Source organism: Sapajus apella, unplaced genomic scaffold (assembly GCF_009761245.1).
Source record: "Sapajus apella isolate SASKATOON/1434 unplaced genomic scaffold, GSC_monkey_1.0 scaffold5, whole genome shotgun sequence".
Taxonomy (NCBI): domain Eukaryota; kingdom Metazoa; phylum Chordata; class Mammalia; order Primates; family Cebidae; genus Sapajus; species Sapajus apella.
Window position 1 is genome coordinate 46,751,235 of NW_022436945.1, and position 27,079 is coordinate 46,778,313.

A 27,079-nucleotide genomic window follows, 5' to 3' on the forward strand; every position below is an offset into this window, starting at 1 on the left:
GAATGAAGCAAGCCTGAATCTTCACATAGAGAGCAGGGACAACCACGGCTGAGCAGAAATGGAAGATGCAGAAATTGCCAGCAGCCCACATATATAACACACCCTTTTTTCTTCTGGGCCCACAGGATCCTTTACATCACGTACACCTACATTCAGAGTCCCAGAGAGAGTGATAGCGTAAAAATAGGAAGTTCAAAATGTCAAAATATAGAAAGTTCTTTCTATATTTCCCCCCTAGAAATCTTTATTTTTTTTTAGATGAACTAGATTTAGCCATTTAGATTGTATACCAGGACATATGAAGATTATTCCTTATTTGGATGTCTTCAAGTTCTACTGTTTATATCTCTCTTGTTAACAGACTAGTTTTTATTCAGAAATACTATCAATAATTGGAACTTTCAGTAGTAAATTTAAGGCATTGCAGTAAACTAAGTAATACAGTTCTCTCTTTAAAATGCAAGTGAATTAAATTAAATATTTTTATTTCATAATTCAGAAAGGCAAATCACAGAATAACATGATTTAACAGACTTGGGACCATCTCTGACCCTTTAAGACTTCAACACCAAAATTTTAAGGTAGATGGATTCCTTTGTGCTATGAAATTGTCAGTCCCCAAAGAGAAGTATTTATTTCTCATTGAGGTCATCTTTCTGTATTCTTCTTACTTTCATCTCATTCTTCCCAGTTTTTTATGCATGCTTTATTCTACATCTCTTACCTCATTTCTACCGCTTAAACTTGGCTTTGGCTTTTAGCATCTACATTTTGCTTCTTGGCTAACCATCAAGAATTGTGGCTATGTTTCTCACTCCATTCCTCCTCCCAATAGGTCTCCCAGATATTACCAATCAGCCTAGATCTGAAACCTCAAAATAGACTCCTCACTGTCTCATCACCATTTCTCCAATATGCCCCTCTCCAGCAAAAGATGAGGGAGGGAGAAATCTACAGAGAAAACATAACTCATAATACCAGAGATCATCAAATTACATTTTTTAAAAATTATCTGGGGAAAAAAAAACAAGTCCAAGATCTGTACTTGAAAAGTAAGAGGCTGCCCTACTTCCGTATTATAGTCACAAGTTAACACTGTAAACAGATGGATGTTTAACTTTCTAAACATATTGTTGAAATTCAAGAATTAAAAAGTCAAGAAGGATTTAAATTTTTTTTTAAGTTTTGCATTTAAAGATTCATCTAAGATGTTATTTTACAGTATAGATTTTTGTGATTCACCTTCAGAAATTCTGATTGAGTAGATCTCGAGTATGACCTTGTGTCTTAGTCTATTTTGTGTTGCTAGAGCAGCCCAGCAAGGAAATTTGTTTCACATAGTTCTGGAGGCTGGGAAGTCCAATGTCAAGGTGCCAGCATCTTGCAGAGCCCTTCGTGCTGCACTATTCCAGGTGTAAAGCAGAAGGACATACCTGGGCAACAGAGACAGAGAAAACTAAACTCACTTTCTTATCAATGCACTCTTGAGATAATAAACCCCCTCCTATGGCAATGGCATTAATCCATTCATGAAGGCAGTGGCATCATAGCCTAATCATCTCTTAAAAGTCTTACCTCTAAACAGGGTCACAAAGGCAATTAAATATCAGCATGAGTTTTGGAATGGACATTCAAACCATAGTACTTATTTCATAGTACTGCATTTCAAGCATTACCAGTGATTCTGAAGATGTCCTCTAAGATCACATTTTATCCAGCATTAATTTAATACTTCCAACTATTGATTTTGTGTTTTGATTAATATTTCTACATATTTTCATGCAGTTCAGTTATACCTGATTCCACCATTTCTCAAAACCGTATTTATTTTATGATTCTTTCATAATATATTATTTGTATAACAATCTCTAAATATTTATGTTTCCCTTTAGAAAAACAGAAAATCACATTTTAATTGAACTGTGAATTTGAATACAATTCTACTAGAACTCATAGAAAAAGGTGTTTCTCTGTTTTATTTTCCTTTTAATTAGTTTACAGTCACCAATTTCTCATTTATTCCCACATTTTATGGTTGAACTAATTTGATCTCATAATCTCAAGGCATTCATAAAGACAGAAAGATTAGGCAGTGTAAAGGCAACCAAATGTGCTATTTTCCCCTCTGATGAAATTTAAACTAGAGCTACTGAAGTTAGTTGTAAACTACCAGTGATAAAAACAAAACTAAAAATGTATTTTATTGATGAGGAATAGACAAATAAGAAACACTCAGCTCTGCTCCCTTGTAGGCCCATTAACACTTCTAAAGCAATTAAAAAATAGTTCATTAAAGACTATAGGTGATTTGTAATGTTAGTTGGACACTGTTGTCATTGGGGTCAGTCAAGATAGATTTTCATTCAATTACCTACACATCTTGCCTCCCCAAGGATACTTGAAAGAGTCATCTGCACCAACCTCCTCAGCGATTTTTAACTTGAAGTTCATTAGCTCAATGGCAGATTGATGCATTGCACTTAAAATACACTCACATGTCATCTTTTAAAAAATCGACTAACACAGGCTTACACGATGGAGTTAAATTCAATCATTCAATTTAGCTTTTGGTTCTTTAGAGAAATTACCTTCCTTTATCAAATTCAAGCTGCAAGGCTGCCACAAAAGGTGTTAATCATGTCATTTGCTACCATTAATGTAAGCTTTGATTTTATCCAGTTCTCTGCTCAACTTCTTCCTGCATCAATTCTTTTCTAGCCAGATTGCTCCACTGCATAATTACTTCCTAAGAGTAACTTATGTAACTTATGTGCATTAGGAAGCATATTAAACAATCAATCAATAAATATTTATGGAATGTCTACCATGTGCCTGAAAGAAGAAGACCTATGCCCTTTACTCAAAGAACTTATCATCTTATTGGCATAACCTGATTTATACACATGAAATGATTAGAGTCATAAAATAAACTGCAAAACTGTGTGGTTCTGAGAATCATATGCTACGGAAGTTCAATGATAGGAAACGGGTCAGAGGATTTAAGCTGGACTCTGAGGAATGAAGAGGATTTTGATAGAAAAGGAAAAAAATGAAAACCATTAGAAAAAGACTGAAAATGGTGTGAACACAGAAGATGGGCTCAAAAGCCAGAAGGAGGGTGGTCAACGTGAAGTCAGGGGAGCAGCCTGCTGCCTGACTGGAAGCTTCCTGTTGGGAAACAGTCGGATATAAGATAAAATGGATAGCCCAAGAATAATGTTTATTAGACTGTCCTGCTGTAAAACAAAACAAAACATCAAAGACTGTCTCTGATCTACAAAAGTTTACATTCCTTAGAGAAAGATAACATTCTAAGATGCATATTTTATCCTTGTCTCTTCAAGTTGTTTACCTACAGACTTTTCCTGTATTTAAATTTGATCCATTTTCTATAATGTCTTGATTTGCAGGCTAGAGAACAACCTAAATTCAACTTTGATTGTGGAAGTCTCTCTCCCCTTCCTTAATAGGTTCAGAATGGATAAATCTGGAAGCCATCATTCTCAGCAAACTGACACAAGAACAGAAAAACAAACACCACATGTTCTCACTCATAGACAGGTGTTGAACAATGAGAACATGTGGACTCAGGGAGAGGAGCATCACACACTGGGGGCAGTTGGTGGGGGAGGCTAGGCGAGGGACAGTGGAGGGTGGAGACAGTGGGGAGGGATAACACGGGGAGAAGTGCCAGATACAGATGAAGCGGGAATGGAGGCAGCAAATCACCTGGTTATGTATGCACCTATGCAACAACCCTGCATGACCTGCACATGTACCCCAGAAACCAAAGTACAATTAAAAAAAGGAAGGAAGAAAGAAAAATTCAACTCAATACAATCAAACATTGACTAGGCAATATTCTAATATCCACACTGGCATGAGGGCCCATATTATGTATTGTTTTTGAATATAGAATACTTACCTGTAACAATTAAGAATTTGGAAATATAAGAGGGATAAATTTAATTGAGACTGTTTAATAACAACTTAAATTAATTTACCTGGCAAATTGTATAATTTATTTTAACTTTGGATTTTACCATCAATTCCTTCTTACCTAGAAAGATGGAAAATCTCTTCCCTCACTTTTTCACTGACCAATTTTGAAAGTAAGATTCAATTTACTGTTCATTGCTATTCTACTTTTCTGTTTTTTACCTTGGTGCCATGGGGTGGGGGGCGGGTGGGAGGGTTTCCCTGAGACCCTTGGTAGGAATGCATAGTCTAGTTAATGTGGGCATTTCAGCTGTGTGACCTCCCTCAGAATCCCAGTCAACCCCATTTTCACTCTCTTTCACACTTTCTCTTGTATTGTTCTCATTATGTACATATAAGTGTTTGGAAAAAGTGTTGGTTGCCAATTTAAACTATTTATTGTCTTCACTGTTTCAGCTGCTGCTGGATTTCTGAACCCGATCTACCAATAACTTCCATGCAGCACATGCTCACTGCAGTTTTAATTGCTCTTGCCAGTTGCTGAACTCTCTGCACACATTCGCAATTCATTGTGTTACCCCCTTAGTGCTGTTTCTGGCATCTGCCCTAACTGCTGGATTTTCGTGTATGAAGAGGTTCAGCAATTCTCTTTACAAACTTTCTGCCCAATGGGAGGTACAATTATTGTACTTGATTTGGAGAAATTGGCTATTACCCCAGGAAATCAAACAAAATTCCTATCTTTTATATTTCCTCATTTTCTCACTCTGACTAAAATCAGAAGTTATTTCACCTAGCAGCTAGAGAGTAGCAGGAAAATTTTTGTTTATTTTCAACCCAAGTCTTTCCACTAAATGTGGGTGTAGAACCCAACCTCACTGAGAATAGCAGGAAAGTTATTATTTTTAACCCAAATCTTTCCATTAAATGTGGGTGTAGAACCAACCCCACAGAATGAAGAATTAGCTAATAGCTAAAGTTGCCTGAGCACATAAATGCCAAATCATGTGCTAAATATTTTACATGATTTATTTCAATTAATTTCCACAACAAGCCTATAAAAGAAATGTGATTGTTCTCCTTATTCAGATAATGAAATCAAAGTTTAAAAAGTGAAAGAAATCTTCTTCCTAAGTTAACAAAACCAGGGATTTAAATATAGGTAGATATTGATAGCAAAGAAACTCCTACATGCCAGTTTCTTTACTTTGATGTTATATTGCCACTCAGCCCATCAATGAAACAAAGAAAGTGATCAATTTAGGGTGAGACCAAAACCTCCTGTTTATGACCATAATTTTTTAGGTGATCTGAAGCATTGTGAGAGCCAAGAAGGAGAAGAAAATGACATACTTTACATTATGCATATGATTACTATATTAAAATAGGCAGGACTATTCTTATAAATAGAACCAAGCTTAGCTCAAATATAAGGGAAGTTCATCACTTATTCATATAGTAGTCCAATGGGAAAAATATACGTCAGTAGGGTGGTTTTCCCTCAATGCTATTATTCAGGAACCCAGACTCACAGGGCTTGACCATTCATAACATTTATCTTCCAGTGTCTCTCTGGTCATCTTCTATTTCACCATTCCAGCACAAAGAAAAGTGAGAAAGAGCAGGGAGGGGCATGTCTAGAAGTTCGTATAGCCAGCCTTGGAAGTGGCACACATAACTTCCACGCACAGACCGTGAAAGAGCACTGTCTCATGACTACACCTAAATGTGGTGAAAGCTGGGAAGCAGCATAGCTGGCCAGCCATAGGTCCAGCCCTTCATTTGTGGTGGATGAAAAAGACAACAGGTTCTGAGGGTCAGATTGTCCTCTCCATCACAGTCTATCTCTCTGACACAGATAAAACAGAGCCCCCAGCTAAACTGGAGCTCCAATGCTCCAGAGCTGCTAGCCACCCTGCCCTAACAGGAAATGCCAGGGAACCGGACCCAGGTGTTGACAGTGTGCCTTTCGCAAGATTCTTCTTTTGCCTGGAAGATGGCCTAATGTCTACTTGTCTAACCCACAACTAGGTGACCCTCACATAAGAAATTTGCTCAGACTGGAAGGCGCTCATGTTGCTCATGTCTGACCCATGCCCACTTTATGCCTGCCTGAATTGCTCTGGCCCTGAAACCCCAACCCCATGTTGCCCTCTGTGTCCTGGGGGAAACTCTGCCTGGGGAAGCCCCTCATTCTGATGGAAGGCACAAATTTAATATACCACCACAATAGGAAGCAAGTTCAAAGCTTTTTACATACAGATCCTGGGCAGATAGAGGGTGATGTGTCAGGAAGGCAGTGTTCCTTCATTCCCAGGTCACATGAGGCTGGAAGAAAAGTCAGACACACATACACGGAGAGAAAGAACAGTCAACGCACAGTCTAGGTAAGTGAAAGGGGGTGGGACATTGAAATTTCACAGGCAAATGCCTGGATAGTCCATTTAAAGGAAGCAGGGAGGACACATGGAGCTCAGTGTGCTAGGTTAGAGGAAGGCCTCTAAGTTCTCATCCCTGGCCACCTGCTTGAGTTATTTGGGTGTGAAATTCTCCTTCTAATGTCTAGGCAGCAACTTTTGCTGTGTCCTTCCCTTCACAGACTTACTCTCTCCCAAGAACGCAATTCAGTCTTCTCCAGCAGTCATATCTAGTCCCAAGCAATGTAGAGAAACTTCTCATGGAGATCCAAGCCCAGGATATCCACCAGAAGTTTCTCTGCAAGGTTGGGTATTTTCCTTCATGGGACAGAGACCTTTAACTAAAGCTATCAACCCAAAGCACTAGTCAATGTACATTAATAGAGTAGGATAACCACAATAAAAATGCCGGTTAAAAGGGGAGAGACTACAGAGAGCCACAAAACTCTCATTCATTGCTGGTGGGAATGCAAAATGGTACAGCCACGTTGCAAAACGGTGGGTAGTTCCTTAGAAAAGTAAATATATACTTACTGCATGTTCCAGCAATCATGCGTTGTCATACTGTATGCTCACAAATGAGTACTGCCAAAAGTGCATAGATCTGGAAGCAATCAGATGCCCTTCAAAAGCTGAATGCATAAACAAACTGTGTTATATCCATACAGTGCAACACCATTCAGTGATTTAAAAAAAATGAATTCTTAGGCCACAAAAAGACATGGAAAAAACGTTAAGTGCAGACTGCTAAGTGAAATAAGTCCACTTGAAAAGTCAACTTACTGTACGATTACAACTATGTGACATTCTAGAAGTCAAAAGAACAGTGATTGCCAGCAGAAAGAAGGGGAAGTGAGAAAGAGAGGGATGAATTGAAAGAGCATAGAGAATATTTAGGGTAATGAAATTATCCTATATCATACTGTAATGGTGAGTACATATCATTATACATTTGTCAAAACCCTTAGAATATACAACAAAAAAATGAACCCTAATGGAAACTGGAATTTAGTCAATAATAATGTATCAGTATTGGCTCATCAAGTGTAACAAATGAACTACACTAGAAGAAGATATTAATAATAGGGGAAACTGGTGAGCAGTAGAGATGAAACGGTACATGTATATGGGAACTCTGTACTTTCTGCTCAATTTTTCTGTAAATCTAAATTTCCCCCTTCCCCCCCAAAAATGTCATTTAATAAAGGAGAGTGGGGCAATAGAAAACAGACAACAATCGTAGTCCATCAAAATGACACATTCCTGCTGGGCTTGCATTGTGTAGGATCCTGCCCCAGTATTAAATAAAGTCCCCACGTTAGGTGTAACTGTGCTCTCTGGGAGAAGTTTCCTGGTTTATGATCCTTAAAGGCATCAGGATTTGCCTTCTGAGATGTTCCTCCTTTTCCGTAGTCTTTCGTAGCACTCTGTAATGATCATCAGACTGTATGTCCCACCTCAGGGTGGCAGGGCCCATAAACTCACTTCTTGTTTGTAACGGTTTGGTGGTTTAAGAATTATTTTACAGGTCAGAGTCAAAGCTTTCTCAGGTGAAGATTACAGTTTTCTTAGCAGTGCAATTCCCTCAAAAACCAAGTATGTTTCTTACCTATTTCTTGCCGTATCCAGGTGCCAGTAGCCATACTCAAATAGTTTTTTAGACCTATTTTTTTCAATTTGCTGTTTTTATTTAAACTTTCCTGTGGAGAGACAGAGAGAGGGAGTGTGAACGTATCAAGAGCTACCTTGAGATCATCTAAAACAGGTGAACAGAAAAATATCACCCTTCATCTGATTTTTCTGCAAGCTTAATCGCCTTAATTTAACTTACACATCCTATTGAGCCTTTCTACTTGAAGCTATTTTACATCTTATTTCCTGTTTGGGTTCCAGAAACAGTTAGCTTTTCCAGTCCTGTGAAGTCCTTCAACTCTGATTCTTTCCCTTCATTCTTTGTGCACAAACCGGTCAATTCTTGCAATACTTTAGTTGAAGCAATGGATAGCAGCTACCAACTAAAAACATGGAGCACCTTCCAACCACTTCACCTAAAACTATGTGAGCATGTGGTCTGCATTCCAGATTTGTAGTTGGAATTAATTTTAATAAATTGCCATGTTTTACCACAATATGGAATATATTTCTTCATCTTTTCAGCCTGTAGCAACACTGTCCAGACATTAATTTCTGGGTTTCTTACAGAAGGTAAATTACTTGAAGGAATTACCAAAAATTCATTTGTCTAAAAATATGTCTTTCTCATAGAGAAGTCCAGGGTAGGGGTTCCAAACCAACACTGGCTTTTCTCCATGCAGCCATTCAGGAGTTAGTCTGATGACCACTCTACCATTTTCATTACATGAGTTCCAGGATCTCTCTGGTTATTGCCATGATAGGCAGGAAAAAGAGCATGGTAAAATACTCCAAAGGCTTGAGAGCCAGGCCTGGCAGTGGAATTCATCACTTCCACTCACATTCCATTAGAGAGAACTCAGTCATATGGAGACATCTAACTACAGAGAAAGCAGGATAATGTAGTGTAGCTAACCAACATTTACCCAAAACTCCCATTCCAATGGAAAAAGAGACAGTGAATGTAAATGAACAGCATTATTTCCCAAATCCCAATAGGCCTTAGCCCTAGCCTAATTTCATGAAATAGTGGCTGATTTCCCTCCACCAATACAGGAGGATGCCAATCCATCTCCAAGTTCAGGCATCAAACATTTAGCCAGAACAACAACAACAAAAATTCTCATCCATCTCATTTAAAAGCTCACCTTCTAATTTTTTGTCCTACGATCTTCCGCTTCTCGAGATATTTGTGAGTGGAGAAATTAGTATACGAAACCATCGTTCTCAGCAAAGTGACACAAAAATGGAAAACCACACACCACATGTTCTCACTCATAAGTGGATGTTGAACAATGAGAACACATGGACACAGGGAGGGGAACATCACACACCAGGGCTTGTTGGGGGTAGGGGGTACTAGGGGAGGGATAGTAGGAGTTGGGGGGATTGGGGAGGGGTAATATTAGGAGAAATATCTAATGTAGATGACGAGGGGGTGGATGCAGCAAACCACCATGGCACCTGTATACCCATGTAACAAACCTGCACATTCTGCACATATACACCACAACTTAAAGTATAATAATTTAAAAAAAAAAAGGAAAACTTTCTTCCAGAAACAAGCAATCACATCACAGCATTACTATATCCATCTAGGTTAATCACGTGCAAGAAATCAACAGCTTTTTTTTGCATTGCACTTTCAGCTCTCTACTTTATACATGATCTTCCTGCAGGAGGCCAGGATCTGACTTGGAGTTCATTCCTGAGCCTTCTGTGCAGTCAAATACCCACATCTCCAGGAGGAATAAAATTTCAGTTTGCTGGCACCGTGCAGTCACAATCCAGACCGAAAAATAAAATATGAAAATAGTGATATTCTCAGAAACAAATCATTACTAATATTGAGCCATTTAATAAACGTGAGACACCACTATAAGAAGTTGACTTGTATGACCTTATTTAATCTTAATAAACATTGTCCCCCATCTTACTGAAGAGAAAACTGACACTTGCAGATGCTGACTAACTTGCACAAGCTTGGGCAAAATCATACATTAGCAAACAGAACACTTAGCCTCACAGTTCAATATGTTTTCATTCAGGTTAACAATTACATCACATTTTTCCCAAGAATAATTAATAATTCATAAGTGATATTTGCTTTACATTTGTGCAACTAAAGCCCCAGTCAGGTTTTCCCAGAGCGAAGGAACAATCAGCTCCAAAGGAGTGTTCATCTTTACCCGTTCAGAGACACAAGCTCCCTGCATCTTTTATATGACAGTTTTTACAGCTTCTACCTATCAAAATTTCAGAACACACTGTTAGAAAACCTCTCAGGTATAAAGAGTTGCTCAGAAGCAATCTTTGCATCAGCCCATTAAACTTTTGAGTCATCTAAAGCTACTTGTTCTGAATCCACACTTATCAAGCCACCTTCTAATTCTGACTTGGCTTCTCATGTGGTTCTGCATCCAGGAAAGAATGTATAGATCAAAAGTATTTTGATGTTTTTATGATTCTGTTTATACTTTCTTATAGCAAATTAATAAATGGCTTATATTCCACTGTGACTTCCCATTCAAATTACCAAGAGAAGAAACTGGAACAATGATGCAAATTCAGTGTTCAATATTGAAACTTATCATTGAAAATTAACTTGATATTCTGGAATTTAGGAAATAAAATTGAACACAGAAACCAGAAGGCCTCACAGGCCATGTTGTTTGGGTCGATGATACTAGGGCATTAGTAAAAGATAAAAAGACAGGAAAAAAAGAAGAGCAACAAGAATGCTGGAAATTAAATTGTGCAAAATTTAAATTTAATTTTAATATCAAATTTATCAATATATCACAGTATAATATAAGCCATTTATTGTGCAAAATTTAAATTTGATTCAGGTATTGATAAAGAATTATAAGATTTTGCTGGGCGCGGTGGCTCACGCCTGTAATCCCAGCACTTTGGGAGGCCGAGGCAGGCAGATCACGAGGTCAAGAGATCAAGACCATCCTGGCCAACATGGTGAAACCCCATCTCGACTAAAAATACAAAACTTAGCTGGGTGTGATGGCATGCACCTGTAGTCCCAGCTACTTGGGAGGCTGAGGCAGGAGAATTGCTTGAACCCGAGAGGCAGAGGTTGCAGTGAGCCGAGATCATGCCACAGCACTCCAGCCTGGCGCCTGGTGACAGAGCAAGATTCTGTCTCAAAAAGAAAAAAAAAAAAGAATTATAGGATTTTAAGGAAGATGGGAATTTAGTCAAATCAAGGGAATAAATTTTGCAGTTTTATGGTAGAAAAAATAAACCTTTAGAAGATAATCCATATCAATTTGAAATTTCCTGCATGTTATTATTCCAGCTCAGGTTACTAAGGAGGATGAAGAAATTGAATTAAACTGAAATCAATGTAGGGGGAAAAACTGAAGAAGCAAAGACTAATATAATATTTCATGTTTGAGAGCAATGGGAAATGGGTGAGCTTCCAACAGTGATGAAAAGATCAAGGGGAAAAAAAACTTTTAGTTTTCTGAAAACTTGTGTCTCTCTGTTCTGATATAAATCCAATTTCTTCTGACAAATGTCTGTTGAACACCCCCATAAGCCCAATGCTATGCTTGGTGATGAATAAAATATAAGAGAAAAATTAAAATGGTTATGATTCCAGCCTACGTGAATCTTAAAATAGTGTTGAAAAACAATAAGGCAAATAAACATAAAAGAGGTTAACAACAAAAATACTATAAAAGCTAATGACAAAGATTGCAAGCTCAGTAGGTATGGAGAGAAGAGACAAGGCAGACTAGAGTGAGGAGAAAAATTACTGAAGAAAAGAACATTGCATGTAAGCACCTTCTGAAGGCTTTTAGGCATCAGCAACGCAAGACACAAGTTAACTACATTAGGTTACCAAAGAAAGTTTTGGAACCAGTATTGCCTGCTTCACTTCCAAACGGAAATTTTATACTTATGTATATATACATACACTATTATATACATAAACAATTTTATATGTGCATGTGTAATAATTATATATATTCTCAAAATCACCATTAATTAAAACTTCTATGTCTAGGAGGTAGAGATTAGTATTAGAGACTCTGTTAGATATGCTTGGGTGACACACAAATATTAAAAGTTTGAGGGAGGCCGGGCGCGGTGGCTCATGCCTGTAATCCCAGCACTTTGGGAGGCCGAGGCGGGTGGATCACGAGGTCAAGAGATCGAGACCATCCTGGTCAACATGGTGAAACCCCATCTCTACTAAAAATACAAAAAAAAAAAATTAGCTGGGCATGGTGGTGCGTGCCTGTAATCCCAGCTACTCAGGAGGCTGAGGCAGGAGAATTGCCTGAACCCAGGAGGCGGAGGTTGCGGTGAGCCGAGATCACGCCATTGCACTCCAGCCTGGGCAACATGAGTGAAACTCCGTCTCAAGAAAAAAAACAAATAAAAAAAAAAGTTTGAGGGCTGGGCATGGTGGCTCATGCCTGTGTGAGGCTGAGGTAGGAGGATTGCTTGAACCCACAAGTTCCAGACAAGCCTGGGCACCATAGCAAGACGCTGTCTTTAGAAAAAATTATTTTACAAAATGAGCCAGGCATGGTGAGCCATGATCGCCCCACTGTACTGCAGCCTGGGTTATAGAGTGAGACTCTGTCTCTGAAAAAAAGAAAGAAAAAAAAGAAAAAAAATAGTTTGAGGATGAGTGACAAATTTGCTAATACACACAAACACTCATGCACACAAAACTCCCTAGAGCCCAGGAGGTAAATTAGCAATCCTCCTTGGTATTGGTTTTGCCCACCAAATGGGAACCATGGACTCTTTAAACATTTCTAGTTAGTTTCCAACACCCAAAAATCAGAATGTGCCAGCTAAAAATTTCACGTATTTGAAAAAAAAAATCTGAAGATTTGATAACACTATGTCTGAATTCCCAAGTGTAACCCAGTGTTTCATTCACCGAATATTCACCAAGCTCTGATAGGGGCCAGGCTCTGATAGGAAAAAAATATATATATATTCCCATTAACTGGAACAGAGCCTGGCCCCTATTGGGAATATATATATTATAAATATATATATATATTTCTCTCTATTTTGGCTGTTCTCTGATATAGAGAGAGAAAAGAAAGAAGGAAGGAAGGAAGGAAGGAAGGAAGGAAGGAAGGAAGGAAGGAAGGAAGGAAGGAAGGAAGGAAGGGAGGGAGGGAAAAGAAAAAGAAACAGAAAGAGAAAGGCAGGAAGGTAGGCAGGGGAAGAAGGGAAGAGAATAGAAGGAAAATGGGAAAAGAAAGAAAAAAAAACAAATTAAAAATCCTGAATTTATAGGATTTATTTCAGTTGAATCTACTAGAGCTAAGCAGCAGCTGCCCATTTAAAACAGGATCCAGCCTCTCCAGGTCTCTACAATATTAATGACTTCTAATTTGTCTTGGAGATAGAGTTTTTGGAGAAATTATTTTTTAAACATTAACTCATGTCTCAAACAATAAAATACTGAGATCCAGTGTTTCTTTTAAACTGCTTCGCTCATTTATATTACTTCTCTTAGTCCTAAGACCTCCTAGCTTTGGGATTTGTGGGATTTGCTGATTTAAATCAAGATCTCTTACCTCTCAGAGTTCTGGCCAAATTTGTAGCTGAACCCCAATCTTTTGGCCTGTAACACTTTAAGTCCTTCCCAATAGATTCCACCAGTTCCTGCAACGTTTTTGGTCACAATTTTCTGTCTACACCACGAAAATTCAATCTCTTGCCTTGAAACACCCTGGAAACAATTTTGTCTCTTCATCAGTTTCCATATAATAGCGCCTCACATTAAGCATTTCAGGATTTTCAGTAACCTGTACTCAAGATCTAGATGGACAGAAGAAGCAGGTGTTGGAGGGCTCTGTGCAGTCTCTGGCATCAAAGAGCTTGCTCTGCTACCCAAAGGCACAATCCTGAAGAACAAAGGTTGAGGACGACAGAAGCACAGGCAACTCTACACCAATGGAAAATGGATTTTAGGAGATGCTCTGGGCTCCCCATCAATCTTGGCCTCCAGTGGGGCACTCTGAAACTCATTACTGTTTCTAAGAATGTGGAATTCCACAGCAGTAACAGACTTAATGCATCTTGTACTACCTTTTCCCCTTCCTTATCTCACATCCCCACTTCTTCACATTTGACTACTAAAATCTCTTCACAATAACTATCTTTATATAAGACTTTGTCTCACGGCGTTGTGCTCACTTTGTTGTTCTTCTTCTCTTTGTTTTTCACTTTGTTGTTGGAGAAGGAGGTACCAAAACTAAGACTGCTTCAAAAGTAGAGGTTACATGCCTTTGAGGTAGTTCACTGATTCTTCTTTCCCTCTTTCTGTCTCCCTCATGTCTCCTCTAAGGCAACAAACAAATCTTTTATTCCCCAGTTTGCATAATGGTTCAATTCATGTAGTAGATCTTTAGAATCCTCTTCTACCAGCAATATTCAGTTGGCTCTTCTCAAATAAATGCTAAGTTCTTCCCTAAGAGGGCTTTGAAAATTGTCACAAGCTCACTGAAGCTTATACCAATTGTTAATTGTTAATTAAATGTTCTTTTTTCCATTTTATTACAAATAGTAATTACAAAAAGATGGAAGGGGACAGAAAAGAACATATGGCTTGAAGCTGGAGCTAAAGACTTGAATTTCAGAAAAGACAGATTTTCAACTAGAATGCTTTGTGGGTAATTCAGAGAGAATCCACCAAGTCAGATTTCCAACAACTTTTTTATTGGAATATAGGACTCATGCTTGAAAAGATTTACTTCAACATTCACCAAAAAGTCCAAAATAAATTAGATTAGCCTTTCACAAGATAGCAACAAAGCACAGAAAATTAGTTCAAATTACTGAACAGGCCTTTTAAAAAATTATTTATTCTGCTTAAAGTTCTGGGGCACATGTGCAGAGCATGCAGGTTTGTTACATAAGTATACACGTGCCATGGTGGTTTGCTGCATCCATCACCCCATCATCTACATTAGATATTTCTTTTAATGTTATCCCTCCTCTAGCCCCCTATCCCCCACCAGCAGGCCCTGGTGTGTGATGTTCCTCTCCCTGCTTCCCTGTGTTCTCATTGTTCAGCTCCCACTTATGAGTGAGAACATGCAATGTTTGGTTTTCTGTTCTTGTGTCAATTTGCTGAGTATGGAGGCTTCCAGCTTCATCCATGTCTCTGCAAAGGACATGAACTCATCCTTTTTTATGGGTGCATAATATTCCATGGTGTATATTTGCCACATCTTCTCTATCCAGTCTATCATTAATAGGCACTTGAGTTGGTTCCAAGTCTTTGCGAAAGTAATGGCAACAAAAGCCAAAATAGAAAAATTAAACTAGTCTTTCTAAGAAGACAAAAAAAGGACGATTTAGAAGAGACCATAAAATGCTGGGCCAAGTTCATTGAATGAAGTCAGTATAATCCTAACTCACCGATTTAATTCTATTCAACAATTGTGAGTGGGCCTTGAGATTCTTTTCATTGGAGTGAAAATAACAGTTGGATCATTTTCAGTGGCTTGGTATAAATGTTAAATAGCAGAGGTTACTGAGAGAGAATGAATTCCCACAGGAAAAAAGAAGGTAAATAATGATTCCTTCTCCTACAACTTCACCTACATTGCCTGCCCCCATATCTGTTTCTTTCTATGTGGCAAGGGAGAAAAAGTGCTTTACAAAGAGATGGCTAAGGAATATTTTTTCTAAGAGTTATACTACACCTCTTTTTTATGGCTGAAAGAGGCGATAGAGGTAGCAAAGAAAAGGAGATACTTTTGATACTTTTTTTTTTTTTCTGAGACATAGTCTTGCTCTGTCTCCAGGCTGGAGTGCAGTGGTGGGATTTTGGCTCACTGCAACCTCCGCCTCCTGGGTCCAAGCAATTCACCTACCTCAGCCTTCCAAATAGCTGTGACCACGCCCAGCTAATTTTTTGTATTTTAGTAGAGATGGGGTTGCACCACGTTGGCCTCGATCTCCTGACCTCCTGATCCACCCATCTATGCCTCCCAAAGTGCTGAGATTACATGCATGAGCCACCACATCTGGCCAGGAGATACTTTTAAAGACAGGACCCACCCATCAACCTCAGGATCATTAAAAATAATGCTATTTAAAATGCAATTTATTTTCTTGCTCTGAATATGTTTAATGATTACTTGACAAGCAATAATTATCTTATATATGCTAGACTTTATTTTGGGCATTAAAAGAAAGTACAATAACAAGGAATGGATAAGATGTGTTTGCCATTTTCTAGAAAGAATACTAAGCCTCAGTGCAGGTAAACAGCCAGCTATTCTGATAAAAGGAAAAAAAAATCAATATCATTGTCTTCCTGGACTAATTAGTCAATTCAGTTAAAAAAAATAGATCTGGAAATTCCAGAACAGCCTATGAACTTTTCATATATTATGGCAGCAATACAGCTGCATTATGAAAACTTAGCCAAAAGAGAATTAATGTTAAAAGCCACTTTATTCTTTTTTGTGTGGAGCCTTCCTGAGTTTTCTCTAAGAAAAGTAAATTAAGCCCAGTCTTTGGTTTGGGACCTCAAGCCACGCTGTTGGCCTATAACACAGGAGCCACATCTCACCTACTGGCAAGACCAGTAACCTAGCTATAGAAAATGAAAACTTTGGAAACAATCTTGAGCATCTTCTTTCTTCTCTCATATCAAATCTATCTCCAAACTTCCATCCGTTTTACCTTCTAAGGAATCTGTGTACATATCTCCACACCCACTGCCACCATCCTGGTCAAAACTGTTGTCACCTCCTACCTGAAATACTGCAATAGTTGTCTAATATGTCTCATTCAAACACTCTCCCATCCTTTAATCGCTTCTCCATATAACTTCAGAGCAAACTTCTTAAAATGTCAATCTCGTCTTACAGAAGACAAAATTTCTTAGTATAGCCTATTAAGACTTTTTGAGGTCTGACCAGAAACAATGACTGGCCACTTATGGAACTGCATTCTCCTTTGCTCTTTAACCCCAAATACACTGTAGGTAACTTTCAATCAGAAGAATGCACCATGAAAATGCCAACCAGATTCAGACATTGCTCATTCTAAAATATCCCCTTTTTATCATCATCTTAATTGTTATATTTGTTAACACAGAAAATACTCAACTTACAGTAGATTCATGTTAGATGATCCTTTTGGAATTAATTAGATCTAAAACATTTGCTCAAGAAGGACTTACCTAATATCTCGGAAATATTACTGTTTTATCTGAGGATGCATACATTTTAAAGTAATATTTAAATCAAAATATCTTAGATTTTTTTCACTTTTTGTTGTTAAAGTCATATCTATTGTGAATAAGCTTCAATAATATAAACCTCATTTTATGGTGATAAGCAATATTAAAAAGTCATAAAATTGAGTAACTTACAATGCAGCTGAAACATCTTTTTTTTGACATGTGATGTTACTCTGTCACCCAGGCTTGAGTGCAATGATGCAGTCTCAGGTCCCTGCAACCTCCACCTCCCAGGCTCAAGTGATTCTCCCACCACAGCCTCCCTTATGGGATAACAGGCATGCACCTGTAGTCTAACATTTGTATGTTTTTTGAGATGGGGCTCTGACCTTTTTGCCCAGGCTGGTTCAAACTCCTGGGCTCAGGTGATCCACCCGCCTTGGCATCCCAAAACATTGGGATTACAGACATGAGCCACCACATCCATCTTGAAACCACTTTAAACTTTCATTTTCTTCAATTAAACAAAAATATTTTTATATTTTATCATCAGTAAGATTACGTTAATGTAGATAAAATTTAGAATTATCCAAACATCTTAAAGTCATGCTCTAAAAATGTTAATATCCTGACTAAAAATAAAATCAAGATTAAAACAAGAAAGAAAACACAACCCGAATATTCTTAGAGAAAAATAAAATTCCTTTTGAAATTTGAATTTGCCCACTAAGGCAAGCAACCACATACAGTAGTGGAAACTCAAAGCTATCAAGCAAGAAAAAAACCTTCCATTTAGAAATAATACTTCAGAATGTAATAGAATTTAAAAGAACACTTTCAAGGTTGTTAGGTCATTTTTGTGTCCTCTCTAAGTAGTTGTTTTATTATGAGGCTCTTTCCCAATTTATCCTTTTTCTAGTAGGAGAACAGAGAGAAAAGAAATGTCAGATTGTCCTGCAAATTTTTTTTCCAGAAACACACCATTACGCCTATTCTCTAGTTACTTTTCACAATAGAAAGATCTGGCAAATAAGTTGCTATTCCTTTTAAATATAAAGGCATTCTGCATGATGGATTCTTGCAGCAAAACTGAATTAGATGGTAGTGGTATTGAGTGGTAAGAGGAATTTATCAGTGTACTTGTAAGAGTTAAAGTAATATATTTGTCAATGTGTGTTGGCATTTTTGGTTCAGTGTAAATAACAAGACCACATATTTCTATGCATTATTGATAAATTGGATATATCAAATAAAGTCAAAAGTGTATTAAGAAATGGGACATGTACAATGTAAGTCCAAAAAATAATGTCTTTACTGAATAAAAACATATCTCCAGGCTTGTTTATCCTTAATCTCTATATAAGTCATATATAAAAATTTCTTGTATGATAAGAATAAAGAAATAATAGACTGGTGAAAACTCAACTGATTCAGAAATCATTCATTCTAGCTAGCTGTGGCTCAGCTGCTCACTATTTAAAACCCTCTCACCCTGAATCTGAGATATCTACTCCCCTCCCCAAATGAAGGACTATTATAAAATTCCATAATTATATAATTTTTAAAAAGTGTCTTCAGATGTCACACCCTATTTCTTTACTTAATTAATTAATTTCTAACTTTTAAGTTCAGGGTTACATGTGTAGGTTTGTTACATAGGTTACCTTGTGTCTTAGGGGTTTGCTATGCAGTTTATTTAATCACCCAGGAATTAAGCCTAATGTGTTATTCCCCTATATTTTAATATAGTATTTTTTAAGACCATTTTTTTATGAGTCAGAATGTCTCTAAATGTACTAAAAACTAATTGGGAAAATTGAAAATTATAAATATTTATAACCAAAAGAGAACCTATTATGTTGGAAAACTTCATAAAGGTATGTTTATTTTGGTTTCTACTCATTTGGAATAAAATGTATACACTTGAGAATAAAAAGAAATTATCCCCAAATTTAATGAATACAAATTGAAGCACAGCAAATAGTTTTAACAGTTTTGTTGTTTTTTCTACTCTAAAATTATAGCAATGCTCAACTACTTATATCTTTCAGCTGTGAGTGTCACAAGTAAAAGTACCAGTTTTCTGGCATGTAACACTCAGTTCCTTCTGTTGCTTAGATTTTTTTTTTTTTTTTTTTTTTTTGAGACAGAGTTTCCCTCTTGTTACCCAGACTGGAGTGCAATGGCGCAATCTCAGCTCACCACAACCTCCATCTCCTGAGTTCAGGCAATTCTCCTGCCTCAGCCTCCTGAGTAGCTGGGATTACAGGCATGCACCACCATGCCCAGCTAATATTTTGTATTTTTAGTAGAGATGGGGTTTCACCATCTTGACCAGGATGGCCTCGATCTCTTGACCTCGTGATCCACCCGCCTCGGCCTCCCAAAGTGCTGGGATTACAGGTGTGAGCCACCGCGCCTGGCCAAATTTTCTTTTTTGATTAATACATATTTATTAGGAAATTACACAGTTACTTTTAAAAATACTAAAGATATGTCAAAAGATAGACACTATGTCCTATAGTTTCAACAATCTTATATGAAAATATGCCTCAATCATGTGAATGTTTGGCAATATTGTTTTTCACAGATGATAAAGAGTTATTGTACAATTTGAGGAAATCAGAGCTATATGCCATTCATTTCAATAGTGCAATATGATCAGTTTGTGTAACCTAGCCTGGTTTAGAACTGATTATTTCTTTTCTTCTTTCAGCAAAACAATAAGATCCAATAGACCACTGTGATGGTTAATATTGTCAGCTTGATTGGATTGAAGGATGTAAAGTATTAATCCTGGGTGTGTCTGTGAGGGTGTTGCCAAAGGAGATTAACATTTGAGTCAGTGGGCTGGGGAAGGCAGATCCACCCTTAATCTAGTGGGCACAATCTAATCAGCTACCAGCAGGCATAAAGCAGGCAGAAGAATGTAAAAAGGCGAGACTAGCCTAGTCTCCCAGCCTACATCTTTCTCCCATGCTGGATGCTTCCTGTCCTCAAACATCAGACTCCAGGCTCTTCAGTTTGAGACTCAGACTGGCTCTCCTTGCTCCTTAAGCTTGCAGACAGCCTATTGTGGGACCTTGTGATCGTGTAAGTGAATACATAATAAACTCCCATATATATATGTATGTATATATATATATATCTTTATATATCTTCTATTAGTCCTGCCCTGCTAGGGAACTCTGACTAATACACCTCCACAGAGCATCTTAACTCTAGGTGGGAATAGATTACCTGCCAAGGTGAAAGGCTCTTAAGTCCCCGTTAAAACCTTTATACCCACTGTAACAAATCGGCTTCCATGGTCGCCCCACAGGATCTCAACTTGTTGGTCGTCATGGCCTGCATAGCTCCCACCACAGTGGATAAATCTGATGTATGTATTCAATAGAATATTCAGGCTATTGAGTGTGACCATAAAGACTAAATGATGAAGGACATTGCGGCATCTGTGTTACTCAGATTCTTGGATTCCTTAGTTTATGAGAAGCTAGCTGCCATGTTGCAAGGACACTCATGCACTCATGCAGCACTATGAAGAGGTCCATATGGAGAGAAAGTAAAGCCTCCTGCCAACAGCCAGTAAGGGCAACAGCCAGACAGCAGCTATGTTGAATGAGCTATTTTGGAAGTGAATTCTCCAGGCCTTGCCAAGCCTTCAGATGAACATAAGCCCAGCTGATATCTATGACTGTAACCTCCTGAGAGACTCACTGCCAGAATCACCAAACTAAACCGCACCGGATTCCTGACTCTCTCAACTCTGTGAGATAATACGTGTTTCTTGTTTTAATTTGTTAATTGGGGTAATTTGTTATGCAGCAATAGGTAACTAGTACACTTACTATGGGCCTTTGATCTTTTGTTTTTAAAAAAGCATCTTGTCATCACTACCTTACCATAGATGCTTGTATGCACAGTCACACACTCTCATATGTATTTACACATATAACAATGGAAAACATATCCTAAAAATTATTTTTTCTACCCTGAATCCACTCAGTAAGAAAATACGTTTTCTCTAAATAACTTCCTCTAAGTTAATTTTACTGCACATTAAAAATTGCTTAACTTTAGAATATCTTAAAATTATTGCACCTACAAAGTCAAGAATTTTACTTCTTAAGTATTTGTGTATGATAAAAAAATGAATTTAATCTAACAGTGCTACTTACTAAAAATAATAAGCCTGAACTCTGTTACACTGCATATCATTTAAAAATAAACTACTATAACTCTCTCAGACATTTGGTGTTCCCATGACTAAGAGTTTATATTAATGCTACCAACAGAGATTCTATTTTAACATGAACGAAGGTAGTCTCATGAATCACAAAATACATAAAGCAAAACACAGGGTAAGTTTGCCATCACCATGCAATGCTTCTTGCCTAAGACCTTTACCATAACACATAAACAAATTAAGTGTTGATTGTTTTGCTGCATTAGCTGGTTTGTCTGCCTGCCACAAAGAACTCCTAAGTGCAACATCTTAAACACATTCCTTATATTTAACACAGCAGGAGACTACTTTTGCACTTCCTATTTGTTGTGTGTGTGTGTTTGCTTTTTAATTTTTGCTTTATTTTGAAGTGGGGACACTCCAGGTTGGAAAGGCATGCAAGGCTTGTTTGTTTCCTGCAAACCAGTCATCTTGCTGTGAGAAAAGGGAAGCTCCTACCTCAAGCTTCTGCAGAAATGCACTGATTGGCACTCTGCTGATTCGTTGATCTTAAGCACAGCCAGTAGAAGTCTGATTATAATTATTCTTTTTCCTGTTCTCTCTGTATATATCAGGTACAGCAGGGCTCTCAGGGATGTGCTGTTTAATATCAAAACCCAATGAAGTTGGAGAATTCCCCTTCCTCATTCAATGGTAGGCAAGGAAACACATTTAACATGTCTAAGTTGTTTGCAAGCCAAGTCAAACATAGCAGAGCTCATGATCGGAGCCTAGCCAAGTGCTCATAGTGGGTGGCCAGTGAACATTTGTCTAATTTAATTGAATGATCACAAAGAGCTTTAAACAAAATTGGAGCTTCAAAAAGTTTCTATTGTAAGCTCCAGCTTTTAACGCTGTAATATGGTGGCATATTCATATTCTCAAAATGTGACTATGAGGGTCTTTCTGGAAATTTCCTGTGGTGTAGGCTATAATTACAATATGTGACTAGTGAAGTGACAATGGAAGCTCCCTGCCATAGTTTTCTAATCCCCTCCTAGAGAGTTAATGAACTATCCAGTATTTTTCTAATGAATTTATTCTGTTTTTTAATTATCTAGAGTTATTTTCTGTTTCATACAACTAAGAGCCTTGACTGATACAGAGGTTATGTAAAGAATAGATTACAGAATTTAGGCACTTAGAAGATAAAATAAAAATGTATTAAACTGATATAAAGCTGAAAATACCAAGTTAAAATATGCTATTTCAACACAATACAATTTTAAGATTAAAATCATAACATTAAACAAAAAACACTAAACATCATAACACCAGAAACAAGAAAAATATAATTTCTGAATAAGAAAGTCACTTATATACCATATTTAGCATCATGGAAAAGATAATTTTTCACAGTGGAAGCAGTGATCCACAAGCATTTGGAACCATTGCTCTAGAACATTCATCCGAAGAATATTCCTGACCATCCCTTTCAACCATCTTACTTCATTTTATCTCTTCTCAATTGATCTCCTTTCATTCCTACATAATGACAGTAATGAATTTAAATAATTTAGCTAAGGTATGAACTGGGCTGGGTAAAATGGTTTAAAAATAAGTGATCCCGAAATTGATCTACATAATCAACACAATTCCTATCAAAACTCCAAATGACTATTTTTGCAAAAATTGACAAGATGATTCTAAAATTCATAAGGAAATGCAAGACACCCAGAATAGCCAAAGGAAATTTTGAAAAGGAGCTGAAGTGTTCCCATTTCCTGATTTCAAAATTTAATATAAAGCTAAAGTAATCACTATTATGTGGTGTATCTGTTTGTTTTCATCCTGCTGTGAAGAAATACCTGAGACTGGGTAATTTATAAAGGAAATGGGTTTAATTGACTCATAGTTCTGCATGTCTAGGGAGGCCTCAGGAAACTTACAATCTTCCAGAAGGCATGTTTTCACAAGATGGCAGAAGAATGAGTCCTGAGTGAAGGGAGAAGCCCTTTATAAACCCATCAGATCTTATGAGAACTGACTCACTATTAAGAGAATAGCATGGGGAAAACTGCCCCCATAATTCAATTACCTCCTACTCAGTCCCTCCCATCATACATGAGACGATGGGAACTAAAATTTGAGATGATATTTGGGTGGGGACACAGCCAAACCATATCATTCCATCCCTGGTCCCTCCCAAATCTCTTGTGCACATATTTCAAAACACAATAATGCCCTTCCAACAGTCCTCCAAATTCTTAACTCATTCCAGCATTAACGCAAAAGTCCAATGTCAAATTCTCATCTGAGACAAGGCAAGTCCCTTCTGCCTATGTCCCTATAAAATCAAAAGCAAGTTAGTCACTTCCTAGATACACTGAGGGTAAAACATTGGGTAAATACACCCATTCCAAATGGGAGAAATTGGTTAAATTAAAAAAAAAAAAAAAGTGGCTACAGGATCCACGCAAGTCCGAAATCCAACAGGGCAATCATTAAACCTTAAAGTTCCAAAATGATCTCCTTTGGCTCCATGTCTCACATCTAGGTCATCCTCATACAAGAAGTGGACTCCCATGCCCTTGGGAATCTATACCTCTGTGACTTTGTAAGGTAAAACCCTCCTCTGGGATTCTTTCACAGGCTGGCATTGAGTGTCTGTGGCTTTTCCAAGCACACAGTACATGCTGTCAGCAAATTCACTATTCTGGGCTCTGGAGGGCAGTGGCCCTCTTCTCACAGCTCCACTAGGCAGTGTCCCAGTGAGGACTCTATGTGGTTGCTCCAACCTCATATTTTCCTTCTGCACTGCCTTAGTAAAGGTTTTCCATGAGGGCTCTGACCCTGTTGCAAACTTCTGCCTGGACATTCGGGCCTTTCCATACATCCTCTGAAATCTAGGCAAAGGTTCCCAAACCTCAATTCTTGACCTGTGTGCACCCACAAGCTCAACACCACATGTAAGCTGCCAAGGCTTGGGGTTTTCACCCACTGAAGTGACAGACCAAGCTGTGCCTTGGCTCCTTTTATCCACAGCTGGAGATGAAGCAGCTGGGATGCAGGGCAGAGGATGCACAGAGCAGGGGGGCCCCGGGGACCAATCCAAGAAACATTTTTCCATCCTAGGTCTCCTGGCCTGTGATGGGAGGGGCTGCTGTAAGGTCTCTGACATGCCCTGAAGACATTTTCCCCATTGTCTTGGTGATTAGCATTCTGCTCCTCATTACTTATGCAAATTTCTCTATCCAACTTGAATTTCTCCAAAGAAAATGGGTTTTTCTTTTCTATATCACATTGTCATACTGCACATTTTCCAAACTTTTATGCTCTGCTTCCTCTTGAAGGCTTTGCTGCTTAGAAATTAATCCCTCCAAGTACCCTAAATCATCTCTCTCAAGTTCAAAGTTCCACAGATCTCTAGGACAAGGCAAAATGCTGTCAGTTTGTTTGTTAAAACATTGCAAGAGACACCTTTATTTCAGTTACCAACAAGTTTCTCATCTACATCTGATAACACGTTAGCCTGGACTTTATTGTCTATATCACTCATAGCATTTTGGTCAAGGCCATTCAACAAGTCTCTAAGAAGTTTTCAGCTTTCCCACATGTTCCTGTCTTCTGAGCCCTTCATGTCTCTAGGAAGTTCCAAACTTTCCCACATTTTCCTGTCTTTTTCTGAGCCATCCAAACTTTTCCAGCCTTTGCCTGTTACCCAGTTCCAAAGTTGCTTCCACATTCTTGGGTATCCTTAAGGTAGCATCCCATTCTACCAGTACCATTTATTGTATTATTCTGTTTTCACACTGCAATGAAGAAATATCCAAGACTGGGTAATTTACAAAGGATAGGTTTAATTGACTCACAGTTTCGCATGGCTGGAGTGGCCTCAGCAAACTTACAGTCTTGGCAGAAGGCACTTCTTTACAAGGTGGACAGATAAAATGAGCCCTGAGTGAAGTGGAAGCCCTTATAAAACCACAAGCTCTCATGCGAACTTAATCACTATCACAAGAACATAATGGGGGAAACTGTCCCCATGATTCAATTACCTCATGCCATGTCCCTCTCAGCACACATGGAGATTATGGGAACTAGAATTCGAGATGATATTTGAATTGGGACACAGCCAAACCATATCACATGATATTAACATAAGTATATACATACAGGTCAATTGAATAAAATTAACAATTTGGAAAACAGTCCACACATTTATGATCAACTAATTTTCTATAAAGCTATTCAAACTAGAAAGAACAGCTTTGTTTTGCTTTTCCAGCAAATGATGCTGGAACAACTAAATAGCCACATACAAAATTGTAAAATTGGACACCTTCCTCATACAAAATAAAAAATTAACTCAAAATGGATCAAAGACCTAAATGTAAAGCCTAAAATGATTTAAATAGAACAAAAACCAAATGAGTGTAAATCTTTGTGGCCTTTGATTATGCAATGGTATCCTTAGATATAATGACAAAACCAGAGAAAGAATACATTACATTTTATCCAAATTTAAAAATGCGTACTTCAAAATATGCTATTAGGAAAGTAAAGACAGCCCCAGAATGGGAAAAGATGCCTTTCCAAAAAATATACATTATAATGATCTACTGTCCAGAATATATTAAAAATCAGAGGGAGTTCTGCCAAGATGGACAAATCAGAACAGCTCCAGAGCACAGTTCCCAGTGAGAGTGATGCAGAGGGCGAGTGATCACTGCATTTCCAACTGAGGTACCAGGTGCATCTCAATGGGACTGGTTGGACAATATATGAAGCCCAACGAGCGTGAGCTGAGACAGGGTGGGGGGCTGCCTCATGCAGGAAGTGCAGCAGACAAGAGGGCCCCCTCTCCTACACAATGGAGGTCATCGGGGACTTTTCTGGCCACTCTAGCACACTGATTCAGATACTGCACTTCTCTCGTGGTCTTTATGGCCCAGAGACTGGGAGCTTCCCACTGGCCAACAAGCACTGTGTGTTTCCAGCACAAAAACCCACACAAATCTGGACAGCCTTTTTAACTGGCACCTGGAACACCTGTGAGACAGACCCGCACATTCTCCTGTAAAAGAGGGGGCTGAGGGCAGGGAGCCAGGTGATCTGGCTTGGTGGGTCCCACCCCCAAAAGACCAGCAATCTGAAACACACTGGCTTGAGAGTTTTACAGCCAGTGCAGCAATTACCAAGGCAGTCCGCCATTACTGGGAAATCCGGCATTACTGAGGCAGTCTGCCATTACTGAGGCAGTTCAAACCTTACCTGTGTAAACAAAACTGCAAAGATGTTTACACAGCAGCTGGGCAAAGCCCACAGAAGCTCAGCAATGCCTCTGCAGGCAGACTGTAACTGGACTCCCTCCTTGCTGGGCAGGGCATCTCTGAAAAAGGCAGTAGCATGTTAGGGACTTATAAATAAAGCCCCACCTTCCTGGGGCAGAGCACCTGGGAAAAGAGGTGGTTGTGAGTTCCACTGCAGCAACCTTAAGCACCCCTACCCAGCAGCTCTGAACAGAACAATAAAGCTCCCAGCACAACACTTGAGCTCTGATAAGGGATAGACTGCCTCCTCAAGTGGCTGCCTGACCCACGTATATCCAAAGAAGCACTTCATAAAGGAGAGCTCTGGCTGACACCTGGTGAGTACCGTTCTGGGACAAAGGTGCAAGAAGGAACAAGCAGCAACCCTTACTGTTCTGCAGCCCTCATGGGTTAT

General features: G+C 38.4%; 1 long non-coding RNA gene across 1 annotated transcript; it reads right to left on the reverse strand.

Annotated features, from left to right (window-relative positions):
• Positions 1 to 6,193: 6,193 nt before the first annotated feature.
• LOC116546216 lies at positions 6,194 to 25,304 on the reverse strand. The gene is made up of 4 exons (XR_004266629.1): positions 25,225 to 25,304; positions 7,966 to 8,056; positions 6,891 to 6,960; positions 6,194 to 6,267 (listed from the first exon to the last, which is right to left on the reverse strand). It is a non-coding gene; the product is annotated as an uncharacterized LOC116546216 (long non-coding RNA).
• Positions 25,305 to 27,079: the final 1,775 nt, after the last annotated feature.